The sequence below is a fragment of the Cavia porcellus genome, unplaced genomic scaffold, assembly GCF_034190915.1.
Source record: "Cavia porcellus strain 051 isolate PalLab524CR breed Dunkin Hartley unplaced genomic scaffold, mCavPor4.1 scaffold_30, whole genome shotgun sequence".
Lineage (NCBI taxonomy): Eukaryota > Metazoa > Chordata > Mammalia > Rodentia > Caviidae > Cavia > Cavia porcellus.
In genome coordinates, this window is record NW_026947513.1 from 32,468,734 (window position 1) to 32,492,356 (window position 23,623).

At 40.3% G+C, this 23,623-nt stretch overlaps 1 protein-coding gene and 1 non-coding gene across 8 annotated transcripts in view; one reads left to right on the plus strand and one right to left on the minus strand.

Annotated features, from left to right (window-relative positions):
- Positions 1-23,623, plus strand: part of Cracd (capping protein inhibiting regulator of actin dynamics) — a 357,802-nt gene that overhangs the window by 190,107 nt on the left and 144,072 nt on the right. The gene's annotated exons all lie outside the window — the stretch shown is intronic.
- LOC111757357 (small nucleolar RNA U13) lies at positions 4,244-4,345 on the minus strand. Its single transcript, XR_002791727.1, has one exon. It is a non-coding gene; the product is annotated as a small nucleolar RNA U13 (small nucleolar RNA).

The window sequence follows — 23,623 nt, forward strand, 5'->3', positions numbered from 1 at the left end:
AAGTGATCTGACAACTCTGATGGCTTTTAATATTCTGTTCTTATATTAGATTTCTAGAATTTTGATTATTATATGCCTGGGTGTAGCTCTGTTTGGGGTGTAGGTGGCTGGGGTCCTGTATGCCTCATACATATGAGTATCTTTACTTTTTGCTAAATTAGGGAATTCTCTTGGATTATTTCTGTGAATAGCTTTTGTAGTTCACTTGTTTGTGTCCCTACTTCTTCTTTTACATTCTTAATTCTTAAGTTATGGAGCTTCTTATCATCTTCTAGCCTTTGTATTATTGCTGTTTTCTGTGGCTGTTATCGATCCACCATATTCTTCCAGAAGTGTCTTTTACACTTTTGATTTGCTTTCCTTCGCTAGTATGTTCCAATGTATCATCATATTTTAGCACTTTGAATACTGTAAGTTGAACCATGTTAGATTCCCAGCTTAAGACAATTCAATTTCTGATTTTTCAACTTTATAATAGTGCAAAAACATACACATGCTGCCATGCTGTTTTGCACTTTCAATACAGTATTTAGTAAACTACATGAAATTATTCAGTACTTTATTATGAAACCGGCTTTGTCTTAGGTGAGTTTACCCAATTGTGGGCTAATGGAAGTATTCTGAGCATATTGGAGTTAGGCTGTGGGGTGTTCAGTAGGTTAGTTATGTCAAGTATATTTTAAACTTAGGATGCTTTCAATTTATGATGAATTTATTGGAAGATAATCCATAATAAATTAAGGAGCATCTTTTCTATTTGTTCGTGCACACACAATTTTATATCTTGGCTTTTTATTTAGCCTTCAAGCATGGAAATTTTCCTACGTGCTACAAGGGGCAGTGTTACAGTTTGTATCTAGATGTCCCCCAAATTCTCATGTGCTTATTGATGGAGCTTTGTAGAACTGCCTGATGATACTGGGCATGTGATACTAGGTTAAAGGTGTGTAATACTAAATTAGTCCACTCTTTGGAATTAGCATGGTTCTAGGTGGCACCACCCAAAGGCTGTCAGCCTGGGTGGGGAGAAATGGCAAAGGCAAGCTGGCTGCTGGCTGCTTGGTGTTCATTGCCTTGCCTGCCCTGCCATAAACTGTTATTCCTCTGTGATGCCACTTTGCCATGCCACCCTGCCTTGGGGCCAGCCAACTATGGATTGAGATGTTAACAAAGTGTGAACTGAAATAAACCTTTCCTCTTTTAACTTTGAGTGTCGTGTATTTTGTTTCAGCATTGAGAAAAGTAACTAAGACAAGCAGTACATATTGTCTAACAATATAGCACAATACTACATGTGCTTAACTAATATTTACAAATCCAGTTGTTAAATGGATGCCATGCAAATGTAAAAAGTTATATTTCTGCCTGGTTTCTGGTAATAAATACTCCTGATATCAGCTTTCTGCTGCTGAATATGTATATACTGTATGGTCCAGCAGCTCCATTATTAACTGAAGAGTAAACATAACTACATACACTTGTGATCCAAAAGAAAAATTCTAGAATGTTACAGGCAGAGTACTAAAACCAGAAAAACCACTGGAGGTCAAGAGAAGATAAGTGGGGAAGCTGGTACCATTGATTTCTTGATTTGGGTACTGGTTACATGGTTATGTCAACTTGCAAAATGCATCAAACTGTACAGTTATGATATATGCCTTTATGTGTATACATTTTATATCAAATTTAAAATTTTTAAAGAATTACTATCATTTTCTAAATCATAGATGACCCAATATGATATTAAAGTGCCAATAAGTACTTTAACACTTTGATTACATTACACTTAAAAGAACCCCTATTTATTAAGAACCCCTTCAATTCATTAATAGCACTTATTACTGTATCATTATCGACTTTTCTATATAGTTCCAATTTTAGCATCTGTGCTACCAAAGTGAACACAATTATTGCTTTATTTTTCTTTTTCTCATACAAGATTGTAAGTTTCCCTGGGGCAGGAACCCATCAGATACTTACTGAGTGAATTAATAAATAGTCTCCATGGAAAAGATCTGTGAGCCAGGGCATTGGCTCACTCTTGTTTCTGTTATGCTTATCACAGTCCTGAGTAGTGGAATTGTTTTGGTATTTTACTATTGACATTTTACCAAGAGGATGCTCTGTTCCTGAGTTTACACATTTTATAAAAGGGGAAGCCAACGATAATAGAATATCCTGTGTTACAGCTTGAGTTGATAATGTAACCCCAAAAGGCCTCATGTGCTCTTAGATAGGGTTTTGGAAGGTCACTGATTTATGAGAGCAGTATAGCTATTAGGAGGTGGCAGTCTGGTCAGAAGAAGCGGAGCACTGGAGACGTGACACAGAAAGGATATATCTCCCTTCCCATTTCTTCTGGGGCCACCATGACACGTCTGTCATGGTGTCTGTCTGCTCCTGGGGCCACCATGACATAAGCAGCTTCTCCTTTGCTGTGCCCCTCCACCTGCCATTCCTGTGTTCAAGTCTATCAAATATGGACTGAAACTTCTGAACTGTGAGCCAAACTAAACCTCTCTTTATGTTGTGACTGTTGGGAATTGTACCCCAGCATCAAAAAGTGGCTAAGATAAATTTTGTTTCCAGAAAAGTGAGGTTGTTGCTGTGACTATGCTTGACTGTAGGGCTTAGAAACCTTTGGAACAGTGGGAGGAGTTTGGAAAGGTTTGGAGATGTCCTAAAGAAGCCCTAGAATGCTGTAAATTGAGGTATATAAGAGCTCAAAAAACCAGAATACTGGTAGAAATGCAGATGGTAAAGAGAAGGCTCAGGAGGTTTCAGTTGGGAACAAGAACTCCGTTGGCTTGAGGCCATGTATATTATGCTCTGGCAGAAAATTTGTACTTATTTTGCTCATGACCTGAGACTTTGTAGGAGACTGAGAGTAATGGCAGCGGATTATTTAACTTGGTGTAGTAAATTTTAAGGCAGCCCAATGTTGAGGTTGTGGCATAATTACTGCATGCAGCTTTTAGCCCTATCTACTGGGAGCAAAAAGCTAAGATAATCTGAAAATAATTGCTGGGAAGGGCTGGGAATTTAGCTTAGTGGTAAGCACTCTGCTCCATCCTTTAATAATCTTGTATTTCTCAAATACGCTAACTATATATAACAATAATAGGATCTGCTGTATGCTGATAAGTAGTAGACTTTCTAAATACAGCTAACTAACTGGGCATGGTGGTGCACACCTGTAACCCCAGCACTTGAGAGGCTGAAGCAGAAACATTGCCATGAATTCAAGGCCAGCATAGGTACACAGAAAGTTCAAGGTCAGCCTGAACTACATTATATTTACATATATGTACAAATATATATATAAATATATTTATATATATAAATATATTTAAATATATTTATATATATTTAAATATATATATTTAAATATATTTAAATATATATATATAAATATATTTAAATCACATATATACATACATGTGGAAGAAAACAATATAGAATGATGGAATGATAAAGCCAGATACATCATAACAGTTCATGTTAGGGTATATATCTTTTTTTTTTTTTTTTTTTTTTTTTGCCTTTTTGAGACAGGGTCTCACTTACGACCCTGTTCAGGCTGACTTTGAGCTCACTTTGTAGTCCAAGTTGGTCTCAAACTTGTAATGATCCTCCTGCCTCAGCCTCCTGAGTGCTGAGATTACAGGCATGAGCCACCATGGCTGGCTTTGGTATATATATCGATGCCCCCCCCCAGCCTTATATGCTCAGAGGTGGGGATTTTGGAAGGTAATTGGATTACGAAAATTTACAGCCAACTTTCTGTTAAAAGATAGTGTTTGGTTGGAAGAGGCAGTTCCTGGGGACCAGCTCCTCCTTTCACCTGGACACTATGAAATAGCTATTCTTCCACCTGCCCCTTAGCCTTGCCATCTTGCCTTGTGGCCAGCTGACTGTGGACTGAGATGTGAGCCAAAATAAACCTCTCTTCCTTTAAGTTGTGGCTGTCAGGTACCTTGACAGTTCCTGTCAACCTTCTGTATAATTCACAGAGGTTACACAAACACACCATCTAAGATGATAAGGTGTAGAACTGTCCAATACAAATAAAAATATATCATAGATTTCTGATTATGAGTTATGCCAGTTTGATGCAAAAGAACTAGAAGAAGTAATGAAAAATGGCTAAATAAACAATAAAAATATTCAAATTCATTATTAGAGAAATAGTTCCAAATTAAAACAAGAATAAACATTTTCTCCTTTCTTTTTTTTTTTTTCACGTCAGACGGGTAATGTGCCGAGGTCGTAACAAGGTTGAAAGGAGGCACATGTCATGCATAGAGCATGAACACCCAATCATCACGCTTATGAACCTGAGGATCACGTTTTCACGTTTCAGCAATTGGTCTGTGTGGCTGAATCATGGTATGACATGGTGTGGAAAAATACAGTCTTGCTTAACAGTAGCATGCTTGTGGAGTGAAAATTACCTGTGTATAAAAGATATACACTGGTAAATTTAACTGTTCTATCAAGTGATTTAGTTATATAAATTTCATATTCATGCAGCTATAAAAGTGACCTTTCAATGGTTGATTTGCTTACATGCTGTTCATCATTAAGAAATATTTATATATAAAAATATTAGTGAGTTGTGATTATTTGTTGCAGTTATAATAAATTATAAACATGTAGAGAAAGGAAAACCAGCCCTGCTGCTCAACAGTGGAGACACAGGTAATTCCTCTTTCCTGCTCCCAAGCCCCATTTCCAGGACCACTAATCTGCTGTCTGTCACTGTAGATTAGTTTACATTTTCTAGAATTTTACATGATGGAATCTTCCAAGATCAATACAAAAATTTATTAGACTTGTTTTCTTTTGTCTGTTGTGCACTCAGCATAATTATTTTGAACAACTCAGATTGATCTCTGTTATGGCATGAACAATATTCCATTCCTTTTTGTACAGTCTTCCACTGGATGCTGAAGGGACATGCCAGTTTGTTTGCCCACCTACCAATGGACATGTGGGCTGTTTCCTTGTTGAAGTTTCTGTGAACATTCTATCACAGGCTTACTATTTCTCCTGGATATGTTTTCCCTCCTTTGGTGTAAATATCCACGAGTGAAATGGCTGGATCATGTGATAGATACGTGTTTAACTTTTTAAGTAACTTCCAGTGTGTGTTCCACGGTTGCATTCTCTCTAGCATTATGTGAATTTCTCTTCCTTCTAATCCTTGCCAATAACTGATAGGTAAAATCTTTTCATGTTAGCCATGGTGCTGTCCTACTATGGATTAAAATATGCACTCTCTTAATGACTGACTTTTTGAGCATCTTTTCATGTGTTTATTCACCACTTGTGAAATGAAATGTGTATTCAAATATTTTCCCATTTTAATACGGTCATTTATTTCTTCTTAGGCTTTGTTGTTGTTGTTGTTGTTTTTTTGAGACAGGCTCTCATTGTGCAGTTCAGGCTGGCCTTGAACTCACTTTGTAGCCTAGACTGGTCTCAAACTCGCAACAGTCCTCCTGCCTCAGCCTCCCAAGTGCTGGGATTACAGGCATGAGCCACCACACCCAGCTTTAGGTTATATTTTTAAAAATATATTTTGGATACAAATAGTTATTAAATATACTACTTATAAAATATTTTCTTCCATCTGTGGTTTATTGTTTCATGTGAAATGTGGATCAAAAATTTTTTCCCATAGGAATATCTAGGTTGAAAAGTCTAACACTTCTTTACTGAACCTCTTTTACAGCTTTAATGAAAATCAGTTGCCAATATATGCATGATCTCAGCTTTCTGCTGTTTTTATGATTTTGTAAGTCTTTTTATCTTTTATCTATTTGTTTCTGATTATGCCAGTGCCATACTGTCTTAATCAATGCATTCTCTTAAGTCCTAAAGTCAGAGAATGTTTCTTCAATTTTTCTCATCTTTTAAAAAATGGTTTTGTCCCTGGTACCGATAAAAAGAAAAAAGAAAAAAAAGTCTAAACAAAAATTGTTTTGTCAATCTCGGTCCTTTGCAATTTCATTTGGACTTGTGAATCTACTAATTTCAAAAATAATGGCGATAAACCTGTTGAGAATTTGATAGGGATTGGGTTCAATTTACAGATGAATTTGAAGAGAACCAATAATAATTTTAAGTCTGCCAACCCATAAATATGGTATATCCCTAAAATATTTAGATTATCTTTTTTCTTAATCATTTTGTTTATTTTTATTTTAGTTATTTATTTTTGTCTTTTTGAGACAGAGTCTTACTATGTAGTTCAGGCTGGCCTTGAACTCACAACAGTCCTCCTAACCTCAACCTCCTGAGTGCTGAGATTACAGGCGTGCACCACTATACCTGGGCTTCTTACCATTCTACAGTATTCAGTGTGCAAGTCTTTCACATCTCTTGTCAGATTTATTCCTAAGTATATGTTACAGGTGGTATAATTTTTATTATTGCAGATTTTAATTCTTTGTTAAAATCACATTGAAAGATAATTGGGCTTTGGCATGGTGGTACACATCTGTAATCCCAGCACTCAGGAGGCTGAGGCAGGAGGATTGCTATGAGTTTGAGGCCATCCTGGGCTACAAAGTGAGTTGAAGGCCAGCCTAAACTGAACAGTAAAATCCTGTCTCAAAAAGATAGAAGATGACTGGGGATATAGCTCTGTGGCACAAGCACCTGCCCAGCCAGTGCAAAGTCCTGAGTTCAATTCCTGGTATCCCCTCCCAAAAAAACCCTACTAAAAGGACAGAAGAAATATAATTGATTTTTAACTATTAATCTTATATCCTGCAATCTTTTTAGACACAGGTAGTAGATTTAGTAGTTTATTTATAGATTCCATCATTTCTTTTTTTTTTTTAAATTTTATTTAAGGAGAAAAAGGAAAAAGCAGAAAAAGGGTACAAGTTATACAGAATTTCAGAAAAAAAATAAACAGTGGAAAATCACTAGTTAGTGGATTATATATTGTCATCTTAGAAATATTTGTTCAAGTTACAAAATTGAAGCATATAAAGTGGACAAACAGTGAGACTGCAAACAGTTCTGTTCAAAACTCAGTAATATCATTGTCTGTCTTATACACTTAAATATACATGCAGTTATACCGTTTAGAGCACTTTCTTTTCCTCTCTTTTGTACAATGACTATTACACATTTTGTGTTTTATTGCTCCCACAGTTCTTAGTACTTTTTTTGGAAGAGAGTAAAACCAAATGTGACTTAACAGAACAGAGTCAGTTAAATCAAAAGGATGGACATAATACATAATGTAAAAACAAAATACAAGGTGATCAACAATGGTTACCATAATGCCTCCCGCTATCTCAAATAGAATTGCCTACATCATCAGTTATAATAAAATTGAACAAAACAGTAAAGAACGAAACCAACAAAACCAAAACATTAGAGACATTACAGGTCTTCAAAAGTAGGTAATAGTCAACCAGTATGGGCGTCATAATGAATCCCACTATCTTCACAGCTGTTGCCTAAACTTTCAAACCTGGTACTATCAAGCAAACAGAATGGAGGAACATCAGTCAAAACAAGATGGTGAGAGCAATACAGGGCTTCAAATCAAGTTAATAGAAAATCAAAGTGGGTTACTATAATATATCCTGCTATTTTTAAATTTATTTTTCCCTTAATTAAAAGGATAAAAATAAAAAAGTAAATAATAAAAGGAGATTGAGATAAAAGAGGGCATAACAACAAAACAGTGCAGATCAAAACATAACCATCTAAGCAAAATAGTGTTTCACCACAAGATAATCCCAACATAAAAGTAGTTACCATATTGTCTCTTTCCTTGAAATCTTTGAGTATAACTTCGTATACTGTAGCATCAAATATATCAAAACAATGTAAAACCATTCAAGAGAATGACAGTATTACAGGGTATTTAGAATCAACTAACAAATAATGAACTATGGTTTCTGTATAATCTCCTTGTCTATAAAAGTTTTTGTTTATACTATCACATATAATAAAATCCAATAAGATACAACATGTTAAGACCTATGGAGACAGAAGAACAAAAGCTTGATGGGACTTCAAAACAAGATGATATTAAATCAGTACTAGCTATTATGATGTCTTGTTTTCTCCAAAATAGCTGTTTCTACCACCCAATCTTCTCTGCCTCATTTCTGGTGAGCTCTTTTTCTGTCATTAGTTGTCAGTTTGTCTTCTTCATTTTGTTTTCTGCTCCATTCATTGTGGCCTCTCTGCCACTATTTCTGGATTCTTCATATTTTTCTTTTTTAGAATATCCTGCAGTATTCTCTGTAGAGTTGAATTGGTGGTTGCATATTCCCCTAATTCCTCTTTATCCTGAAAGCACCTTGTTTTTCCATCAATTTCCAGGGATAGTTGTGCAGGATATCTCAATCTTGGCTGGAGGTTATTATCTTTCAAAGCTTGAATTATTTCCCCCCACGCTCTTAATGATTTGATGGTTTGTGCCAAGCAGTCTGCTGTAATTCTGATGGGTGTTCCCCTGTAAGTGATCTGTTTCTTGTCTCTGACGGCTTTTAATATTCTGTTCTTATATTGGATTTCTGGTATTTTGATTATTATATGCCAGGGTATTGCTCTGTTTGGGTTGTAGGTGGCTGGGGTCCTGTATGCTTCATACATCTGAGTATCTTTACCTTTTGCTAAATTAGGAAAATTCTCCTGGATTATTTCTGTGAATAGCTTTTGTAGTTCATTTGTTTGTGTCCCTACCTCTCCTTTTATGTTCTTAATTCTTAAGTTACAGATCCTCTTATCATCTTCTAGTCTTTGTATTGTTGCTGTTTGTTTCTTTGTTATTTTTAAGAAGTTTTTCATTTCATGCTCCCATATTACAAATCTGCCCTCCAATTCAGATAATCTATCCTTAGTTTCTTTCAAGCTGTTATGCCAGTTTTCGATAGAGTTTTTAGTTTCCTGGTAATCTCTTTAAACCTGCTTCATGTAGTCTGTGTTTTCTCTATTTTCTCCATCAAACATTTCTCCCCTCTTTTTCTGTTCTTCCATTCCACCATCTGCTTTTTCTTGGGTTGTGCTTTGCATTTCTCTAAGTATTCTGCTTATGTCTTGCTTCAGGTCATTAATAACTTCATTCCTGAACTCGTCTATGAGGCTCTGGAGATAGCGCTTTATTTCTATTGTGCCGTGTCTGCTATTGCCTCTTTCTCAGGATTGGGGGCTGAGGAGCCTTTCTTGTTGCTCCTTCTTCCCATATTCTTTGTTCCTTATATATGCAAGCGTATATAGAAGACCCAGCTTCCTTCCCTGTCAGCCACAGTCTGACTGAATTGTGCCGGCTAGGTGTTCCCACCCACCACAGCGCACCAGAGAGTTACGGACCAGGCAGCCTATGCAGGGCCCACCCCTCCAGGTCAACCTACCTAAGGCTTCACCACTCGGGTGCACCTCCAGGTGCTGGGACCTGGGTTGTGATAGCCTACTGGGTCTCAGCCAGCAGTGTCACACAGGGTAGGCACTGCTCACCAATCCCGCTTGAGAGGGGGATATGTGACTGAAGGCACTGCAACGCCCTGTTCCGGCAAGTCTGCCCAGTCCCAGAATGTCCTCTGTTGGAGCCTCCTAGACCGTGGAATAGTCCCAGTTTCCCTCACTCACTGCAGGTTGATGCACAGCTCCCCGCCCATCCAGCTCTCAGCTCCGTTTACCGATTCCCATTCTCAGAGTTTTCCTGTGTCTCTCTCCCTGCCGAGCTGATTCAGATGCAGCGGTGGCAGCAGGAAACCCAAATCGCGGCTTCCAATGGCGAGAGCTCCAGCTTCCAGCTGAGACTTTATCTGTTCCTGTTACAGCACCAGGATTGCACTCCCAGTTGGTTTCTCTCAGCCCAGTTCGTTCTTGGGTCAGCAGAGTATATCTCCACTTGGTTAGGATTCCTCACTCCACACCATTCCTGGATTCTAAACTGGGTCTCGCAGAGAGTCTGCGTAGCTGCTGCTGTCTGTCCGCCATGTTCTCCCGGAAGATTCTATCGTTTCTTATAGTGATCTTATTGTTATATCATTCATGTACTGTGAACATTTTCTTACAGATTTTATGTGGTTAATCCATCAATTTTTAAACTTGGTTTTTTAAAATAATAAAATGTTTTTGTAAAAAGGAAAAATAGTGGAACAAATCTTAGAGGGAGATGACTAAAGGGCGAACAGGATTTGATAACACATAGGAAAGACAAGTAAAGGGGATCTACTAGTAAAAGCAAGTACAAATCAGAATCAAGGAAGGTGGTGTGCTTTGTGCCTCCCAAAAATCTAAATCATAAGGTAGAGTCCTGTTGTGTTTAAGGACATATTTTCAACAGTTCCTTATAATTTATATGAGTATTAAAATATATTTAGCATTAAGTATCTGCCAGCTGGATATTAAAAGAAATGAAGGGTTGGGGATGTAGCTCAGCAGCACAGCGTCTGCCTGGCAAGTACGAGGTCGTGGGTTCGATCCCCAATACTAAAAAGAAAAAAAAAAAAGAAATGGAGCACATCATCCTATTTTAATTAGATAAAAAATACTAGATTATGTCCTTAAAAAGATACAGTAAAAATAAGGGAAGAAATTGTAAATAGTCCTGGTTACTCTTACCTCACCAAGGGCCATAAAGCAATAAACCTTAGGGTATTTGTCAAGCCAAAGGGGAGCAGAACGTAGAAACTTTCATATTGTGAGGTTTCTAATGGAAAGATTATTTTAGAGGTTATTCTCATTTCCTTGGAGGAACAAGAAAGTGGTTCGCATATTCAGTGTTGTTATAGACTCATTAAATACCAGCTCACATCTCTATAAGTAAAGCTGACTTCTTTGAGTAATGACATTGCTCTCTTTGAACAAAGTTATCAGACAACCCACTTGTCTAGACCTGAGTCACACACTTACACAGTCTCCTGGACATGGCTGCCAAGTACTCATTGAAGGTCATACTTCAGGTGCTCAGTGTAGAAGGGACAATCCTATCCTGAATGATCTCTTCATTCCCACCAACAAATACTAACCAACAGTAGGTTTGGCTTTTAAACCAGGGTCTGAGCAACAGTTCAGGAAAAGGTTCGTAGGCTTGACCCTATAAAATGTAAACTTCTGTGTTACAAAATAAAGAAAAAAATTGTGTAACATTGAGATCATTTTCAGAGAGAGAGAGAAAGGAGAGAGAGAGTCAAGGGAAATGTCACATATCACCATTTAGAATTAAATATTATATATTAAAATTTAAGTGTACACTGTCCCTATAGTTCTACTTTCTGGAATTTGTGCTATAAGAATAAAACACTAGTGCCCAAAGATGATATAACCCAAAGTTTCTATTTTAATATTGCTTAAGATGACGTAAATGAAAACACTGGACCAACTGCAATGATTATTAAAGGGGGAAAGTGTGGAAAAATGAATTAAATCCAAATCCATGACCTGAAGGGACAGCTATCATATGTATATTATACAGTGAAGAAAATGGATTGAGATACATTTTGAGATTTAATTCCTTTTTGTTAAAAAATGGAAGCATCTGGGCTGGAGAGTTAACTCAGCGGCATAAGTGCCTGCCTGGCAAGTGCAAGGTTGTGAGTTTGATCTCCAGCACCAAAAAAGAAAAAGAAAAAAAAAGAAACATCTTTGTATGAATAATTTAAAGGGAGCCAGACATAAACAAATAACAAATTAATCCAATTTTTGTGCCTAAATGGACATAAAATCATATAAAAGTAAGAAAAATGTACCTTATGTGCAAGGAATTGAATTAATGGTAATTTTTGATCTTTGTCAGTAAGTGCAACTTCAAATCATCAGTTTCTTTCGTGGCTGTCTAGAAATTGATTAAATATAAAACAGTATATTTAATCAGTTTCTTATTGCTGAAATTTTAGATAGTCTTAAATTATTTAGTTTTAGAGACAGTTCTATGCATCTATTTTGTATACCTTCTGGTTGTGCAGCACATATTTATAGAACTGGTTTTACTGTGTTAAAAGATATATAAACTGGGGCTGGGGATGTAGCTCAGCAGCATAAGCCCCTGCCTTGCAAGCAGGCAGTCGTGAGTTCGATCCCTGGTACCAATAAAACCAAAAAAGACCAAAAAAAAAAAAAAAAAAGATATGTAAACTTACATAGAGTATATGGATTGATAGATGGATTGATATAGATATAAACATATGCCTATACTATGTATAGATATAGATATAGATATATAAATATAGGCATCTTTTAAGCTAGTAATATTTTACTCTTTACATTATATACATGCACACACAATGCTCTAGTTATCTAGCGCTATATGACAAATTATTATAGGTGTAGACTTTTCAAGGGTGTATTGTGAATTGAACCCAAGGCCCCATGCATGTGGAATAAACATTCTACCACGGAGGTACACACCTAGTCCTTTTTAAATTTGTATTTTGAGACAAGACCTCAATAAACTGGCAGACTGGTTTTGAACTTGCAATCCTTCTGACTTGGCCTCCCCAGTAACTGGGATTATAGGTGTGCACCACCACGTCCAGCAGTATGTATATCTTCTAGCACAGACGTAACAAACTATTCCAAACAACATTTATCTCTTTTACACATAAATCTATAGGTGAGGCAAGGCCCAGTGAGGATGGCTTATTTTTCTTCCACTTGGAACTGGCTGGGGAGGCTGGAATCTTCTGAAAGCTTATTCACCCACAAGTAGCTGAATCCAGGACAGCTGGGACTCCAGGCGTCTTTCTCTGTTTGCCTGTGGTTCCTCTAGCAGGTTGACCTCAAGAGAGCTCAACTACCTACATGGCTGCTCAGGGCTCCAAAGTCTGGTGTCCCCATAGAGCAGCAGGTTGAATCAGGGCTGCCTTTTAAAACTTTGCTTTGGACACCATGCCACATCACCTCCACTGTGGTGGCAGGCCCGCCGTGATGAGGCGGGGCCATGGGCTGCACCTGTCAGTGGAGGAGCATCAACATGGTGCTGTAGGAGCAGCAAGGTGAGATGGGTAGAGCTGTTGCTGTGTGTTACCAAATAGCCAGACCAAATATTGTACGTGAAAGTGATTTTTTATTACATTGCTAAATAAGTATATCATCATTCTCTTTCATCTTGGCCAGTCTGATAAAAGAAAATGTTATGTCTCAATTTTTAAATTTACTTTCTTGGCTACTATTGAAGCTAAAAAATCTGCAGAAGTATGTTGACCATTTTTATTTATTTATTTATTACTATTTTTATTTCTTTTGTGAGCTATGTGTTTATATCCTTTGCAAAAACACTAAGATACCATGTTGAATTTTGAGTTAGTGTCTTAGAAAAAAATAATTACTTCAAACTACCTCTTTTTACTGATGGAGAAACTGAGTCACAAAGAGCCCTGGGTTCAACATTCTCTAAATTCATGCAAAGCTTACACTGGGTAAGTCAGCACTTTAAACTGTTAAGTGAATTCTTTGAGTATATGTGGCAATGATTAAAAATAATGTGCCACTTGGCCACATGGAACTGTGATGGAGAGAAAAAGATTCTAGTTTAATCATCCTACGAGACCTGGTCTCTGTGAATGGACTGATACTTGTGTAACAGCTCTTAGGAAAGATTTCAGCACTGGCAAAGGCTATGTATGACTGACAAAGGCCTTTCTGCCTCCCTGTGGTAGTAACCAAAATGAGCCCTGCTCTCAAGGAGTCTGTGCTACTAGGTTTTACATAAAGAGCCCCTGAAATAAATAGCACATTGCAAATTGCAGTAAGTATTGTGAAGGGTACATGAGAACACCAAGTTAGGTGACTATTTAAATATCATTGAGGAAGTGACATTTAAATTGAAACCTGAAACACAAGTAGGAGATACCCAGGCTGGCAAGAGTTAGCTGAAGAGTTTTCAATGAGGATAAAGCCCAAATAAAGGTGTGTTTCACAAACTGAAAGGAAATCAGTGTAGCCTCAGGGGAGAGAGTACAAGTCAAGGCTGGAGAGACAGATCGTAAAGAGCAGGTGTGAGCCGATCATAAAGCTTCTAGACTTTACTCAATGTGCCTTGTGAAAAAATCCACTTGGGTGACTGAGAGGTGGGTAATCGTGTGAATGGATACGGTCATCCAGGAAAAACTGAGACAAGATGCTGATGCCAGGAGGGACAAAGATGCCGACAAACGTTTTAAGATTCAAGATTTAGGGTTCACCCTTCAGTAGGGTCATTATGCACCACAGGCCACTGGAGTGGTTTGCCTTCATGGGTACTGTTGTAGAGGAGGAAAGATCACACTTCCTACCCATGACTAATTTTGTGATTGAGACAGACACCTACAACAAAAGACAGATTAACAGGAGAGAAGCATCTGAGTTTATTCTACATAAATTTTTACCTGACACAGGAGCCTTTTAAAGAAACAGGGAAACCTGTGTTTTTTGATGCCATATGGTGAAGAGGGAACACTCATGGAGAAACATGGTTAGAGGGGAGAGGGTTCTGATTACATGTAATAAACAGGGAAGAGGTGCTCTGCAAGGCCCGCTTCCTCCCATGGTTCTCTGCGTCCCTGTCTTCAGGGCTGAGGCTGTTCCTTCTAGAAAGAGGAAGGGAGCCTCTCAAAGGAGCGCCTTGCTTCAGGGAGAAGGCCAAGGGCAAGGTGAGTACGACCTTCCTGCTTCTGCTGTTTGCTCTTGTGCCATGGTGCATTTCTGCACCCCGTCAGTGTCCTCTTCTAAATTAATTACAACTTGTTGGGGTGACTTCATTGTGGTTGTACATGCTGGGCTTCTGTGTGTCCACAGTGGAGCATGGTTTTCTAATTTGATGCTCTAGCTTGTGAAGGAAAGGATACCTTCAGACACGCAGCCAGCTCTTTTTGGCTTCTGCTCTTGCTGGACGCAGAGGACAAGCAATGTGGTACAGACATACAGTTTTTCAGCAGAACTCAGGGAGATTGGAGCAGGGCAGAGGGTAATGGGAAAGACATCTAGGTCTTCTGCTCTTCAGAGACTTTATGTTCCCCACTGTTTTCCAAAACTTCATACTTTCTATGTTGCAATCCTTTGACAAAGAAATTCTTCATAAGAAAAATTGCATTTCAGAATTTAAAAATAAAGAGATGGAATCATCTTTCAGCCAGCTCCCTGTTTCGGTAAATTGATTCAGATTCCATGAACATGCACTGGGAACTCTTGATGTGCCAGGCATTGTGATGAACAGATCACCCCATGTGGCCTTATAAGATGGGAGTCAGTGTGCACTACTTACAGATGTGCAGGTTGACCTTTATTGTAAAATGTCAACATCTGCTTGGTTTTTATCCAAGAATGGAAAAGAGAACCATCCAAACCTCTTTTTCCCTAGTTTGGCTGGAATGAGCAGTGGCCTGAATGTCATCTTGAGTGCATTTAAGCAGGACTGAACCTAGAGCAAATTCAGGTCATCTTTACACCTAAAATAAGTAAAGTGGGAGAGGGAAGAGAAAGGGTCTTATTCTAGAAACAGAATGAATATTATCAGGTTGAATTAACTGTTATAAAAACAAAGTCAACCAATGTGGGAGCCAATTAGCATTCAGCTTTAGGACATCCTGGAACCATCCCCCAATCTTCCCCCTGCCCTAGTCCCCTCTGGGTTAAGAACGCCAGCTGAAATAAAAAGCTTTTAATTACCTCAAAATGTATAGACTTCTAGAACACAAACACTAAATATGTGCAGATGGTCATCTGCTCAACTGATGTTCGTATGTGAAATGAATTAGGTCAAAGTCTTAAATTACTAAACCCTTACTAAGTCCCTTTGAAAAACAATTAAATTGCAGATATTTTATTTTTAAAGTTAGTTACCCATCTAATATGACCCAGGCATACACTAGGCAGTGAGAATACAGAGCCGTGAGGCATAATGTTCACTAAGCATGCATATGCTTACTTGTTCTGAAAGCCGAAGAACCAGCTGAGAGTGCGTGATGTCATCCCCAACCTCAACAAGTGGTAAGACTGTGGAGGCCACAGACGGGAGGTGCTCTGAGAGTCACGGTAGAGAGCCACCGTAGCACGTGCAGCTGGGGAGGGAGCCACCTACACGGACTGAGGCTGGGAGAGGTGGGCACCCCATATGTTCCAGGATTACACAAAAACTAGGGTACAGTTTTGTGCGTGTTACACTGTTGTGGGCCTGGAAGACCAGTCGCAGATTTTAAGCAAGGCGCAGTCAGAATTGCTGTTCTGTTTAAGCCAAGTATACTTAAAAGAAGAGGAGTCCTGTCTTCTGCTATTTGAGACTGTTCTATATTTCAGGAACTAACTTCTAAGTTTGTGCACGTGTTGCAGCAAGGGTTCCGTCAGTGCACTGTGATCGAGTCCATGGCGTGGCCCTGCCACCCTCGGCTGGTAGGCCAGCAGCGCCCAGGTGCTGAGCGGGTGGAAGGAAGGAAGGAAGGGGTCCGGTATCTGTCAGCTGTGCAGTTGTCATTCTCCTCTGTGTATCTGGTTGACGTAAAGTGCTACAAAGTGCTCGCGAAATTTTCTTGTCCCCTGTGCCTCTTCCATCCAGTGTGGCTGCTCATTATAGAGCTTTTGTGCTTTCTGGGCCATGGACCTCCATGCTTAAGCTCAATAGAGTTCTGTTCATTACAATCAAAGATCCCTGACTAAGGCACATACTCAAAGCACAGCTTTCTGCATCTTTCCTCTGACCAGCAATCAGTGGTCTAAGTCTCCATTTATTATCACAATCCCATTTAATCGTTTCTTACTGAGGTTCTCTATGCTTTCTCAGTTAACACTGCAGCACTGAGGACACGAGTAACTAAAAGTGAGCAGTGTGAATTGTCCCTCTCAGGCCCCCTGCCTCCGGTTCCATTGAGGGACCTTTGTTTCCATCTGGAAAGCAACCTTTCTCTTACTCATTCAATAAGTGAACACAAAACTAGCCACTGCTGTGTTCCACGAAAGACTTACAGGTGCAGGAATGTTAAATGACACTTGGGCCTTAGCCAACTGGAACACATGGAATAGGGAGGGATATTGACAAGCAGTGACTGTGTGGGGGAAGCGTCATTCAGGGAACCTTGGATGCCATGGAAATGCACAGGTGCAATACCAGCTCGGCCCCGGGAGAGCTCTGGAGTGGAGAAGGAAGGCTTTGTGGTTGGAGGTGACACCGTGTATTGAAGTGAACCTAGAAGGAAAAGTAGGACTGAGCCCAAGAAAGAAACCGTAGAGGTGGCACCTTGTGTGTGGTAGTCAGCTTTCTGCTACTATAAAATATAGGGATAATCAGTTTATAAAGAGAAAAAGGCTTGTTTGTCTTACGGCTTTAGAGGTTTCAGACCCTGGTCAGTGGGCCTCACTGTTTGGAGCTGGTGGTCAGACATCAAGGCTGATGTACAGAATGAAGTGGAACTGCTCACCTCCTTTCCTAGACTTGAGAGGGGAAGAGGAACTGTGGGCCCACGGCCCCTCTGAGGGTGTACTTCCCCGAGGGCCACCACTCAGACTCTCTGCTGCCACCCTGAAGCACCAGCTGGGGACCAGGCCCTTATCTGGCCATTGAGGTCAAAAGATCCAGACAGTTTCTGAAATGTACATGGACTTTTAAGAGTAAGAACACAGCAAAGTGCAAAAAGTTCCAAGTGTACAAATATAAAGTAAGTTTTATTCCTAAAAATTATCTTTGAAGTAAAGACAATTGTCTTACATTCAGGTCTTAAAAAAAAAAAAAAAAAAAAAAAAACTTGTGTGTGTAGAAGGCATTCTCTCAATTACTTTATATTGAACCATAAAGTGAGACACAAAAGGGTGAATCAACCTCTGTCACTGTTCACTTCAATGCTCATAAAGGTCATTTGAAAGGGAAGCAAGAAATTCAGTGTAGAGAAAAAGATTAGTAAGCGTTTGTGGTGGGGGATGACTTCACAATTGCAAGTCTTGGATATCATTGCCAATGAGGCTTTTAAAGATCACTTTAAAGTGAAATACAATTAGTGGTTACAGTGTGGAGATCATGAGTATATACACCCACAGGATGAACAGAAAAATAAAACTGTCCTTATTTTAAGCAAATGGGTATTTGTGGCTTGAGATAAAATTTCCAGTGATAGCATCACAGACAGATAAAAAATATTTTCAGTTTTCAAGATAATGTAGTAAAGCTATTTTTAGTTCCTCCTCCTTTTTTCAAATTTCCTAAACATTAAAAAAGAGAAGAAGCAGGAACAGAAGCTTCATTCTTTGCAACCCTAGGAAATGTGTGTAACCCAGGAATGGAGTCTTTAAAGACTGAAAAGTGGTGGCAGAATGGTGTGTGAGGACAGGGATACCTCGCTTCCCACAAGGATGAGTACCCAAAGAACCAGCGAAAGGTCAGGAATAAAGACGTGAGGATGATAGGAGGCCAGGCTGGGTAAGAGGCTCAGGGCAGGGACTTTGGAGCAGTTGGACCCAGGTCCTTCCCCACCCCCCTACACAGGTAGCCAGGCCTCAGTCCTATGTCAAATCTGAAGTTTATTTTCTGGAGAAACAAAACCAGAGGCCAGCAGCCTCTGAGATTCCAGGCACCAGGGGAGGAGGAAGGAGGAACCCTAGAGACAAGGATGGAGTAGGTGGAGTTTGTGCAGGCCTTGGTGAATACTACAGTCAGACGCCCCAGAGGCTGGGGAGCCGTGATTGCCACGACCCTGAAACACTTCGGAGAAGGCTCTGGGCTAGATACGAACATTTGCGAGTCCCAGATTTGGAGAAGGCCACAATGTCTCACTTTCTAGTCTCCCTCTGTTTTGCTAAAAGAACACCCTGGAGTTTTGGTAAAGAGCAGCTCTGCCTGAGTAGGGACTCCCTTTCCCAAGCTTCTGCAGTGAGATGAGAGCAGAATCACATTCTTTCCAGGGCTGTGCCAGCTTGTACCCAGCTCCCTCACTGGGGATGGAACCCCCAGGGCCTTTGCACTGAGCTACATCCCCAGACCTTATTTTATTCGGAGATAGGGTCTTGCCAAGGCATGGAGTTGCCCAGGCAGAAGTCCTCCTGCCACAGCCTCCCGGAGTGCTGGATTGCTGGCATGTTGCCACCACACCCGCCTGCTTACCTCTCTTAGAAGAAGCATGCTTGCTTGCCCTTGCTCCCATCAAGGGTCAGATGTGGATGTGCTGTGCTGAGACAGCATCACCAGGCAGGCAAGGACCACACCCTGAGGCAGGGACGGTGAACCTTTTAGAGCTGTCAGTGATAACAGCCTGCCGTGGTGTGTGTGCCACACGTTTGTCACCGCACTGCCCCAGGAACCTGTGGAGAAACCAAAAAGAAAGAATGAGCCGAGCACTGACTGCTGGTCCTGCTCCTCAGCTCACAGAACGTTCACTTGGATTCAGCCAACTTGTTCAGTCGCTCTTTGAGGGCCTCTTTGTTGTAACAACTTTCCTGTGAATTAACCAGTATGCTATTTTTTTTTTAAATGAGAGAAAGAAACATCCCTTGGCCTTTTGCCCACCCACACTGTACTAAAATCTGCGAGTTCATACCATGTGCCAGCTTCAAGTTTTCCTGCTGCATTATTAAGTATGAATGGGCAAGCAAGGATGCTAGGCTTCTGATGAAAGCACATGGCGTGAAAGGCAGGAACCAGAGTGAAGAAACAGGAGAGGGAGTAGACATGCCAGGAGTAGAAGAAAACTTCAAAGAAAATGTCATTAAACCCCGAAAGATAAGGGAAATATGTCACATACACGAATGAACAGAGGGATACTGTTGCTTGGAAATTAATCATTTATGAAACAGATAATTCAAGGTCAGGGTCGGGAGACGAAGTTGCAGATATTTCCCAGAAAGTAAACCAAGACAAAGGATGGGTAACAGTGATTAAAAAATAAGACAAATAATACTGCTGTGAGTCCAGCATAGAAGCATACAGTGTAAAAGAGGGAGAGGGCTGGCTTCTGTCAAAATTCCCGCAATGGTGCTTCCCCAAAATGGGAGGCGGATTCACATGCTGGCAGTGATGTTATAGACCTGGTAATGATTCCAGGTTTCTGACTTGAGCACCTGAGTGGCTTATGCTACCGCTTCCTGAAGAAGTCATCAGCTGTTACACGTTGAGGAAAGACTGTGATAGGTTTAGTTTTAGACTACTAAGGGAAGAGAGAGGTGTCTGTCCAAGTAGAAGTCCAGATGACAGATGTGAAAAGCAAAAGCCTATACAGCCCCATTTTTCAAACTTCAGTGCTAAAATTCAGCTTGTTACATAGAGGACTGTATTGGTTGGCAAAATTCTGAAATACTCTGTGCTCATTGATAAACAGTTGCTTCTCCCTAAGCACCTCTCTTCTGCACACTTTAGGTTTTCTTTACTTTCCTGGGACCCCTACACCGCCCTACTGTCCATCAACTAATGAGTTAATGACCCAGAAGTGGCCCTCCTACATCTGTCCAGCCCTGTGGCTGCTCCATCTGGCTTTCCTTAGCTGCTCACAGATAATAAAGGATGAACACGCTTTCCACACATCCGCGTGCTTAGTCTGGGTTAACAGCCTTCCACAAATCTGCTCCTAACTGCTACTCCAATCTGTTTTAGGCCCACCCCTCCTAACTCCCTCGGATTCCAGCAGTCTTCATTTTTCACCGTTCTCTGATGTGCTTGTCTTTGTTTCTTTGCACTCGTTTCATTCATTCGTGAAAGACCCGCCCATGATTTCTCACATGCTTTGTTTTATTCATTCTGCTAGGCAGGCTACTTTATTTTCCTTTTACTAGAACGCCTTCTTACTCTAGAAATGATAATCTCTTCCCTGAAATAACTGCTTCCTTCTCATGGGACATACCACTTCCTATCTTATATTAAGGGTATCATAGTACTTTTTATATTCTTTTTCCTAATGGATGGTCAGTAAAGAATTATTGAATGTCAGGGCTGGGGCTTTAGCTCAGCAGCATAAGCACCTGCCTTGCAAGTGCGCAGTCATGAGTTCGATCCCTGGTACAAAAAAAAAATAATAATAATAATGAGTAAGAGTATGAACTTAAATTAAAAACTCTACAAGTTACCATTGCTTTTTGGTTGCTGGCCAACCAAATTTCATTACTTCTTTATAATGTCTAGGTAAAATAATCTCAGAGTCCTTGAAAAATCTCTTAGTCTGATACCCATACTAAATTTCACTGTGTGCCAAATAAAGATAGACTAAAACAACAACCCAAACAAATGAAAGCATAAGCATTTCCTATTTTCTGAACTGAAGCTTTTGGTCCTTTCACTTGTGTTTTGAACATCTCTTTAATTTAACATGGTAATAGTAATTTTCCATTTTCTGCACTGACTTTAATTAATCTTCCAGACATGCTACAACAGAGCTGTTCTTTTGCTAAGTGTCGTGTGCGCGTCCCACTGCAGCAAATCAAGTCCTGTTGTAACTCTGGCTGCACAACATGAGTCATAGCTTTGGCTGGGCAGGGAGCTTCCTGAGGTTCGATGCAGGAGGACAGAATGCCTGACGGTGTACCTCAGGACTTCTGCTGTCTTGCAAGCAAGGAATCTGTCTCCTGCTGTCCTCAGAGAAGTGAAATAAAGAACAAACCAGTGTTGGTTGAGGTAGCAAATAATTTACACTTAAGGTCACTGGTATGTAGACAGATCATTATTTTCCTTTTCTATATCTATGTGGGTTTTTTCCTTCCTTAAGTGAGATGCAAGCAAAATATAGCTCTGATATGTCTGTTTTGCCTGGAAGCAGAGCCTGGCTAATGCCCTATCGGATGCTGATGGAGAAGAGGGGTACTGCCCTCAGGCTTCATGAGATGGTGGCTGCTAGCTCCAGCCTGCTGGCCTGAGCATGCAGCCAGATCCATGCCCTGCAGTGCGGTTTCAGCAGATCTTTGTTTTGGCCCAGACAGGAGATGTGAAACTTCTAGATGTCTTATTCCTGTCTTCTGTAAATGAAAAATGTTAAACTCAGTGAAAATATCTGAATGCTTTTCTCTCATCTTTTCTTTTTTGCTGATGTCTTTTAATGAAAAGGCTATATACCATCTCTTGGGGGCCTTGTGTGGAAGATGGCTGTGAGGGCTGTTGATATACGCATCCTTCCAGGATAAGGAAGGCAAGCCCACACTGAGACATGGGAGCAGTTATCACTGTTTCTACAGCATCTGACAGAGCAACTGTCAGGGGCAGAATCCTGCGTGGGATTCTCCATGGACCGTTTTCTCCTTACTGGAATTGGAACCCTGTCAAAAGTCAGCCCAACAGTACCTGTACCTAACCCTGCTCCTTCTGTAAAAGTCTCACCGTAACGTACAGATATGCCCCGTGCCGCAGAGTCTTAGATTTCCTCTGTCTTCAGACAGAAGAATATCAGCCTGGAAAACTTGAGGCTTCATTTGGTCCAGAATGTAAGTGTAAAATGGGAGGGAAAAGAGCTGTTCCTGCCCTAAGAAAATGAAAATAGGCCACGGTTGTCACCATCAGTGACTCAGAGTATGGTTTCTAGCTTCTTACCTTTGTAAGTTTTTTCTACCATGCCATATGCCCCAAACAGTTTACTATTTATAAAAGTGCTCAAAAAAGTCAGAGTGCGTTCATAGTGGGCCTTCTAGAATTTATTCTCACATACCTGCATTTTATTTATTGATACCAGGAATTGAACTCATGACCTTGCACTTGCCAGGCAGGCACTTACACCACAGCTAAATCTCCAACCCCATACCTGCATTTTATAAATTTTGTTGGGTGTGGGAGGGTTGCAGTATCACAAGGATGAGGAGTTGCATTAATCTAAGCTTTGCGCTCAGTGACCGTCATTCATCGTGGAGGTTGTGGAAGATGCAAGGCCTGAGACCCTCGTGCCCGGGATCCTATCTTTCTGCCTGGTAAAAGCTAAGAGTTGGTGCCCAGAGTAAACAGTGTCTCCTGGAGCTCTCGTGTCTCTCATTGGCTCAGCCCTACTATGACAAAGCAGTACTCTCCTGAGGGTCTTCCTTATCCTGCCTTTTCTTCTGTGCTCTGAGTATATTGTACTAGCTAACACCCCGCTGTGTGATGGCAGCAGTTGCTCAGTGGCTGCTGAAAGTACCTCAGGAATCTGTAGAAGATCTTTCAGAATAGTGTGAGGAATTTCTTTTTTCCGGTCTCCGCAGGGCTGGGGAGGGGGCTTTGCATGGGGCGCTGCCTGCCTAGAGAACTCTGCAGTGTTTCATCATGGGAAGCAGCGTGGAAGTGACGACTGTGTGAGGCTGTGGGTTCTGTGTGCTGCACCCAAAGAGAGGCATGAAACATCACCCCGAGCCAGAATGGAGAATTAATCTTTCCAGTGGCAGGCTGTGGGATCCCAGCGGAGAATACTCAGCTTATCAGCTCCTTACAGGCTCCTTTTGCAGACAAACAGGAGCAGCTGTTTGTTTCCCACAGAAGAGTCAGGAGCCCATGGAGGACAGCCTAGTGCAGTTTGTTCTCAGAGAGCTTTCTTTATTCAAGTTATTAAAAAATATTCTCAAAATAACTCTTGTCCTGAGTCAGAGCTAACCCCTAGGAAAAAATGTACTAGAAAAAAAATGTACGTTTGGGCAGTACAACCTGATGTTGCTTATACTTGAAAGACTCCATGTTAAATTGTTTGTGATTAGTCTGCTCATTTTCAGTGAGCTGAAACTATAGTTTAGCAATACTGTGTGTGTTTAT